At 39.0% G+C, this 7,790-nt stretch overlaps 1 pseudogene across 1 annotated transcript; it reads left to right on the top strand.

Annotated features, from left to right (window-relative positions):
* Positions 1 to 181: 181 nt before the first annotated feature.
* Positions 182 to 7,475, top strand: LOC311113878 (annotated as a pseudogene). The gene is made up of 4 exons: positions 182 to 421; positions 491 to 608; positions 6,491 to 6,624; positions 6,877 to 7,475. The product of its transcript is annotated as an uncharacterized misc_RNA (transcript).
* The last annotated feature ends 315 nt before the right edge of the window (positions 7,476 to 7,790 follow it).

Below are 7,790 nucleotides of genomic sequence, written 5' to 3' on the forward strand. Positions count from 1 at the left end.
TTGAAGCTCTTTAAACTCTTTCGGTGTATATTAGCCACTGTGTTTTAAACACACTTATCGTATCTACTTGCTAGTTACCCTATTTAATATTTACGTTGTTGTTAGTCAGCTAGCTGGCTGGGTAAATTAGCAGTAGCCTAGTCACTAATGCTAACTGGCTATCTAGCTAACATCCCCAACCATGAGGTCACTAAGCTACTCTCCTCCTACTAAAGAAGAGGAGGTCTGCTGGACGGAGAAAGAGGGTCTGTGGCTGAACGTTGTCGTGAAAGAGGAGAAGGAAGAGGAGGATGTCACAGTAAAAAAAGAAGTAGAGGTTGAGGCTGTTACCGTGAAAGAAGAAGTGAAAGACGTTAAATTGACCGAAAATGAAGAAGCTTTTAGATTGAAAGAGGAGGAGGATGTCACAGTGAAAGAAGAGGAAGACGCGTTCAGAGTGAAAGAGGAGGAGGATGTCACAGTGAAAGAAGAGGAAGACGCGTTCAGAGTGAAAGAGGAGGAGGAGATGACTGTCGCAGTGAAAGAAGAGGAAGACATTTTTGGAATAAAGGGGGAGATTACTGTCACATTGGAAGAAGAAGAAGAGACTGGAGATCTGATTAACAACAGTGAGTAATATATTAAAAACAGGAGCACAAACTCTGCAGTTGTTGAACCGATGTGTGGTTTTAAAGGGCCATTCTAATGAAGGTCTACACTTTAATATGTTGTTCTGTAGGAATTGTTAAATCTACAAAGAGTGGGGGCGGCCAACAAAACGTTAATGGATCAAATGCTTCACATTATATATTTCACTACCTTTGTAAACATCTGAATATCTCTTTCTGTAGTGCTTTACTCAGTGTCTGTGCTTGACATCACATAAAAGCATAAAACAACTCGTGTGTGACTCGTGTCAAGACAAAGAAGGATCATTTTGATCTGGATTAAATTTATTTAAAAAATAATTACTACAGGTTATTTAAAATCCTTAAGAGTTTATTGACCCACCCGTGCGTCAATCTAAGTAACATAATGAAAAATAAACTCCATCAAAATCCGTCAGTTGAAGCTAGAGATATTGAGACGTAGCATGGGCTGAGTCTTAATCCACCACATCTGCCTATGTTGGAAGTAAGGGGTTAAATATGTCCAAAAATATTTCCTGAGTTTTCTTATATCTCCATCGTTAAGACAGTGGATGAATCAAATGACCCTCCATCGTTAAGACAGTGGATGAATCAAAATGACCCTCCATCGTTAAGACAGTGGATGAATCAAATGACCCTCCATCGTTAAGACAGTGGATGAATCAAATGACCCTCCATCGTTAAGACAGTAGATGAATCAAATGACCCTCCATCGTTAAGACAGTGGATGAATCAAATGACCCTCCATCGTTAAGACAGTGGATGAATCAAATGAGCCTCCATCGTTAAGACAGTGGATGAATCAAATGACCCTCCATCGTTAAGACAGTGGATGAATCAAATGACCCTCCATCGTTAAGATAGTGGATGAATCAAATGACCCTCCATCGTTAAGACAGTGGATGAATCAAATGACCCTCCATCGTTAAGACAGTGGATGAATCAAATGCATTATTATCTAAATATTGAACAAAATGTGGGCTACAGAGAGAAAAAGAATTGTTCAATTTGAAGCCATATGGCATAAAATATTACAAGCACTGGAGATATTCAAAGGATGAGGAAGGAGAGAAAATCAGATTGTGAGACAAACAGGATGGGTGGATATGGTGGGAACATGTGGGTCTGAGCAGGTGGGATGTCAATGTTTGTAGTAAATGTTTAGTTGTCAATTGTCTTTGTCTAAGTATGTCGTTGTAGTAAGAAAAAGACAATCTTTCAAAAACAAACAGTATATATTTTTAAAAAATAGAGAGATATTCACGGGTCCAAAAGACAGTTCGAAATTAATTTAGCCAACGAAAGAATTTCTACAAAATGAAACAAAACATACATAAAGAACTGGTTTAGATTCTTAAATAGACCTACAATAACAATAATAATAATAAAACGAATCATAAATACGAAAATAAATCATACGAATTTGAGAAATTGCATCAAATCTGAATAGCGAGTTGAACAAAGTTTTCTCATCTATAATCAGCTAAAACGTTTTCTAAGAATTGAAAAATCTGTCGATGTGCCCTTGAGCAAGGCACTTAACCCTAATTGCTCCTGTAAGTCGCTCTGGATAAGAGCGTCTGCTAAATGACTAAAAAAATAATAATACAAAAAATAAAACATTCCCCTTGTAGACTTCTTTTCACTCCTCCTCTAACTGTCGTTTAGTTAAATGAAAAAGGCCTCCATCTTCGCAATGAACAGTAACCTAGGCCAAGGCTCCGTTCACTCGCTCCCACTCTCTCCTCAGGAGCAGGCGCACGTGACGTGAGCAGCCGGAACCAGTTTCAGCTGGACATAAGCTGTACGTTTTATTGTGTTGCAATGGTCTGACACAGATAACAAGCTCCACGCGGTCATCAGGAGGGGTCCAGTCGGTAAATACATTTTAATTGCACATACCCCAGACTCGTGGCAATTATATCAGATCCAAGACAAAAGTCAGAATTTAGGACCCGGATCCCGGGTCGGATCTAGGAATTCCGGGTCTGTTAGACCTATGCAGACCTCTAGCACCAACTCCTCTGTAAAGTACAAATGAACAATAAAAGGGGACATGAATAGCCATGCTAGCCCAATGACGACGTGTGCAGAGAAAAGTACAGCCACTAGCTAGCATGTACAGCATTCACAAATCAACAGATACAAAGTTAATGACTGACAGGAATACATATCACAATATCATGGTGGGAAACCATTATAAAACACTGGCAGTAATATCAGGAATGGAACTATTCAGATTCTGGAACTATTTAGATTCTGGAACTATTTAGATTCTGGAACTATACAGATTCTGGAACTATACAGATTCTGGAACTATACAGATTCTGGAACTATTTAGATTCTGGAACTATTTAGATTCTGGAACTATTTAGATTCTGGAACTATACAGATTCTGGAACTATACAGATTCTGGAACTATTCAGATTCTGGAACTATTCAGATTCTGGAACTATTCAGATTCTGGATCTATTTAGATTCTGGAACTATACAGATTCTGGAACTATTCAGATTCTGGATCTATACAGATTCTGGAACTATACAGATTCTGGACCTATACAGATTCTGGAACTATTCAGATTCTGGAACTATTTAGATTCTGGAACTATACAGATTCTGGAACTATTCAGATTCTGGATCTATACAGATTCTGGAACTATACAGATTCTGGACCTATACAGATTCTGGAACTATTCAGATTCTGGAACTATACAGATTCTGGAACTATTCAGATTCTGGATCTATACAGATTCTGGAACTATACAGATTCTGGACCTATACAGATTCTGGAACTATTCAGATTCTGGAACTATTCAGATTCTGGAACTATTCAGATTCTGGATCTATACAGATTCTGGAACTATACAGATTCTGGACCTATACAGATTCTGGAACTATTCAGATTCTGGAACTATACAGATTCTGGAACTATTCAGATTCTGGATCTATACAGATTCTGGAACTATACAGATTCTGGACCTATACAGATTCTGGATCTATACAGATTCTGGAACTATACAGATTCTGGACCTATACAGATTCTGGAACTATTCAGATTCTGGAACTATTCAGATTCTGGAACTATTCAGATTCTGGATCTATACAGATTCTGGAACTATACAGATTCTGGAACTATTTCGATTCTGGAACTATTTCGATTCTGGAACTATTCAGATTCTGGATCTATACAGATTCTGGACCTATACAGATTCTGGAACTATTCAGATTCTGGAACTATACAGATTCTGGAACTATACAGATTCTGGACCTATACAGATTCTGGAACTATACAGATTCTGGACCTATACAGATTCTGGAACTATTCAGATTCTGGAACTATACAGATTCTGGAACTATACAGATTCTGGAACTATACAGATTCTGGAACTATTTAGATTCTGGAACTATACAGATTCTGGAACTATTTAGATTCTGGAACTATTTAGATTCTGGAACTATTTCGATTCTGGAACTATTTCGATTCTGGAACTATTCAGATTCTGGAACTATTTAGAGTCTGGAACTATACAGATTCTGGAACTATACAGATTCTGGAACTATTTAGATTCTGGAACTATTTAGATTCTGGAACTATTTAGATTCTGGAACTATTTAGATTCTGGAACTATACAGATTCTGGAACTATTCAGATTCTGGAACTATTTAGATTCTGGGGAATTATATCAAATGAAATTCAACACGTGGACTGTTTCAACTTATTTCTGAAGTCTCCAAAAAAACAAACATTTCAATTTATTATACTAAAAATGTCAAGGGTTTGTCACACAGTTCCTTAACTGTTTAATGGTAAAGCAAGCATTTATCCAGGTAAGCATTGACAGATTCCAATGGCAAACATAAAGATGGCAGAATTCAGATATGACGTCATTGTTTTTTTCCACTGAGTTTGTAAACTACAATTCAATGTGCCAATAAATCAGCACAATAAACTTTTTTAACTTCTTTATTTTTGGGGCGTCTTGAAGCTAAAATAGTTAATGACGACACTAAAAAATGAGTAACGTGGAGGAATGTACAATACGGCCAACTTAGCAAAAAAAGGAATTAGTGGTAAGTGCAGAGGGCTGCCATCTCTATGCGTCTCCGCCATTGATATTGATGGTATAAAGGTACAAATATTATGAAAATTATAAAAATCTTGAAATCAGTCATGACAAATAAAGGGACATTCCGTATACAAATAAACAGTTTCCGTCCAACGTTATACACAATAAGCATTTATATAAAATGTTTCTAGTAATCCTGTTTACGGACTGATGGCTGATTCTGATAAATGCAGAAAATTGCCTTTTCAAAATAAAACCTCTACCACAGCGAGCATGTTATTTTTGTGAAGCATATTTTATTCTGAGTTCAGACAGCTCAGTTGGTAGAGCATGGCGTTTGCAACGCCAGGGTTGTGGGTTCGATTCCCACGGGGGGCCAGTGACTACAATGTAAATAACGTTTTTATGTGAAATTGACTTCTAAGACAATTTACATTGTTGTTCCCAACTCACTTCATTCACGCTAAACAGGGAGGCTCGCTTGGCTGGTGCTGGATCACATGATCAAATACATCACTGGATCTATCACCTGTTCTAATCACTGTTCAACTGAAGACCCATCTTAACTTAACCCCTTATGTACCATTCTAGCCCCATCTTAACTTAACCCCTTATGTACCATTCTAGCCCCATCTTAACTTAACCCCTTATGTACCATTCTAGCCCCATCTTAACTTAACCCCTTATGTACCATTCTAGACCAATCTTAACTTAACCCCTTATGTACCATTCTAGACCCATCTTAACTTAACCCCTTATGTACCATTCTAGCCCCATCTTATCTTAACCCCTTATGTACCATTCTAGCCCCATCTTAACTTAACCCCTTATGTACCATTCTAGCCCCATCTTATCTTAACCCCTTATGTACAATTCTAGCCCCATCTAAACTTAACCCCTTATGTACCATTCTAGACCCATCTTAACTTAACCCCTTATGTACCATTCTAGACCCATCTTAACCCCGTATGTACCATTCTAGACCCATCTTAACTTAACCCCTTATGTACCATTCTAGACCCATCTTAACTTAAACCCTTATGTAACATTCTAGACCCGTCTTAACCTCTTATGTACCATTCTAGACCCATCTTAACCCCTTATGTACCATTCTAGACCCATCTTAACCCCTTATGTACCATTCTAGCCCCATCTTATCTTAACCCCTTATGTACCATTCTAGCCCCATCTTATCTTAACCCCTTATGTACCATTCTAGCCCCATCTTAACTTAACCCCTTATGTACCATTATATCTAGCCCCATCTTAACTTAACCCCTTATGTACCAATCTAGCCCCATCTTAACTTAAGCCCTTATGTACCATTCTAGCCCCATCTTAACTTAACCCCTTATGTACCATTCTAGCCCCATCTTAACTTAACCCCTTATGTACCATTCTAGATCAATCTTAACTTAACCCCTTATGTACCATTCTAGACCAATCTTAACTTAACCCCTTATGTACCATTCTAGCCCCATCTTAACTTAACCCCTTATGTACCATTCTAGACCCATCTTAAATTAACCCCCTTATGTACCATTCTAGACCCATCTTATACTAACCCCCTTATGTACCATTCTAGCCCCATCTTAACTTAACCCCTTATGTACCATTCTAGACCCATTTTACAGGGATTACCCATGAATCATGACTATCAACCAATCAGCATCCAGGATCCACATTTACGGTTTTATAATGAGGGATCTAGTCTGGATTAAACTTCATAGGAAGAAGAGCAGGAGATTTCATTTAGATATCTCTCTGTTTAACTAAATACTCTGTCTTTGGCAGGAGAGCGACCAGACTCTCATTCTGACAGACGCAAGAAGAGTTCTTCGGGGGAACCAGACCCAGAGACGGCCAAACCAGTGAGACGACACCACTGCTCCCAGTGTAGTTTGAGTTTTAAGTGGTTATGGAAGCTTATACTGCATGAGGGGACACACACATGGGAGAAACCACACCCCTGCTCCCAGTGTGGAAAGAGATTTTCAGGTTTACAGCACCTAAAATCACATGAGAGGACGCACACAGGGGAGAAACCACACCATTGTGCCCTGTGTGGAAAGGATTTTACCCAGTTAGGGAACCTAAAAAAGCATGAGATGAAACACACAGGCGAAAAGCCTTTCCAATGTTCCCAGTGTGGAAAGAGATTTTCAGGTTTACAGCACCTAAAATCACATGAGAGTACGCACACAGGGGAGAAACCACACCATTGTGCCCTGTGTGGAAAGGATTTTACCCAGTTAGGGAACCTAAAAAAGCATGAGATGAAACACACAGGCGAAAAGCCTTTCCAATGTTCCCAGTGTGGAAAAAGATTTTCACGATCACAGGAACTAAAATCACATGAGAGGACACACACGGGGGATAAACCACACCACTGCTCCCATTGTGGAAAGGGTTTTACCCAATTAGGGAACCTGAACAAACATAAGAGAATACACTCTGGAGAAAAGCCTTACCACTGCGCCCAGTGTGGAAAGCGTTTTACCCAGTTAGGGAACCTGAACAACCATAAAATAATACACACAGAAGAAAAGCCTTTCCAATGTTCCCAGTGTGGAAAGAGATTTACCCTGTTAGGGAACCTGAAAAAGCATAAAGGAATACACACAGGAGAAAAGCCTTTCCAATGTTCCCAGTGTGGTAAGAGATTTTCACGATCAGAGCACCTAAAATCACATGGTAGGACACACACGGGGGATAAACCACACCACTGCTCCCAGTGTGGAAAGAGATTTACCCAGTTAGGGAGCCTGAAAAAGCATAAAGGAATACACACAGGAGAAAAGCCTTTCCAATGTTCCCAGTGTGGAAATAGATTTTCAGGTTTACAGCACCTAAAATCACATGAGAGGACACACACGGGGGATAAACCACACCATTGCTCCCATTGTGGAAAGGGTTTTACCCAGTTAGGAAGCCTGAACAAACATAAGAAGAGAATACACTCTGGAGAGAAATCTTAACATACTTTCCTGGACAGAGGACCTTAAATCACATGACAGAATAGAGAGGCTGTGTTCTGACTTATTTATTTTTAAATGAAATCACATTGTTTATGATATTGTCCCCTGTAGCTCAG

Source organism: Coregonus lavaretus (genome assembly GCF_964263955.1).
Source record: "Coregonus lavaretus genome assembly, contig: HAP1_SCAFFOLD_672, whole genome shotgun sequence".
Lineage (NCBI taxonomy): Eukaryota > Metazoa > Chordata > Actinopteri > Salmoniformes > Salmonidae > Coregonus > Coregonus lavaretus.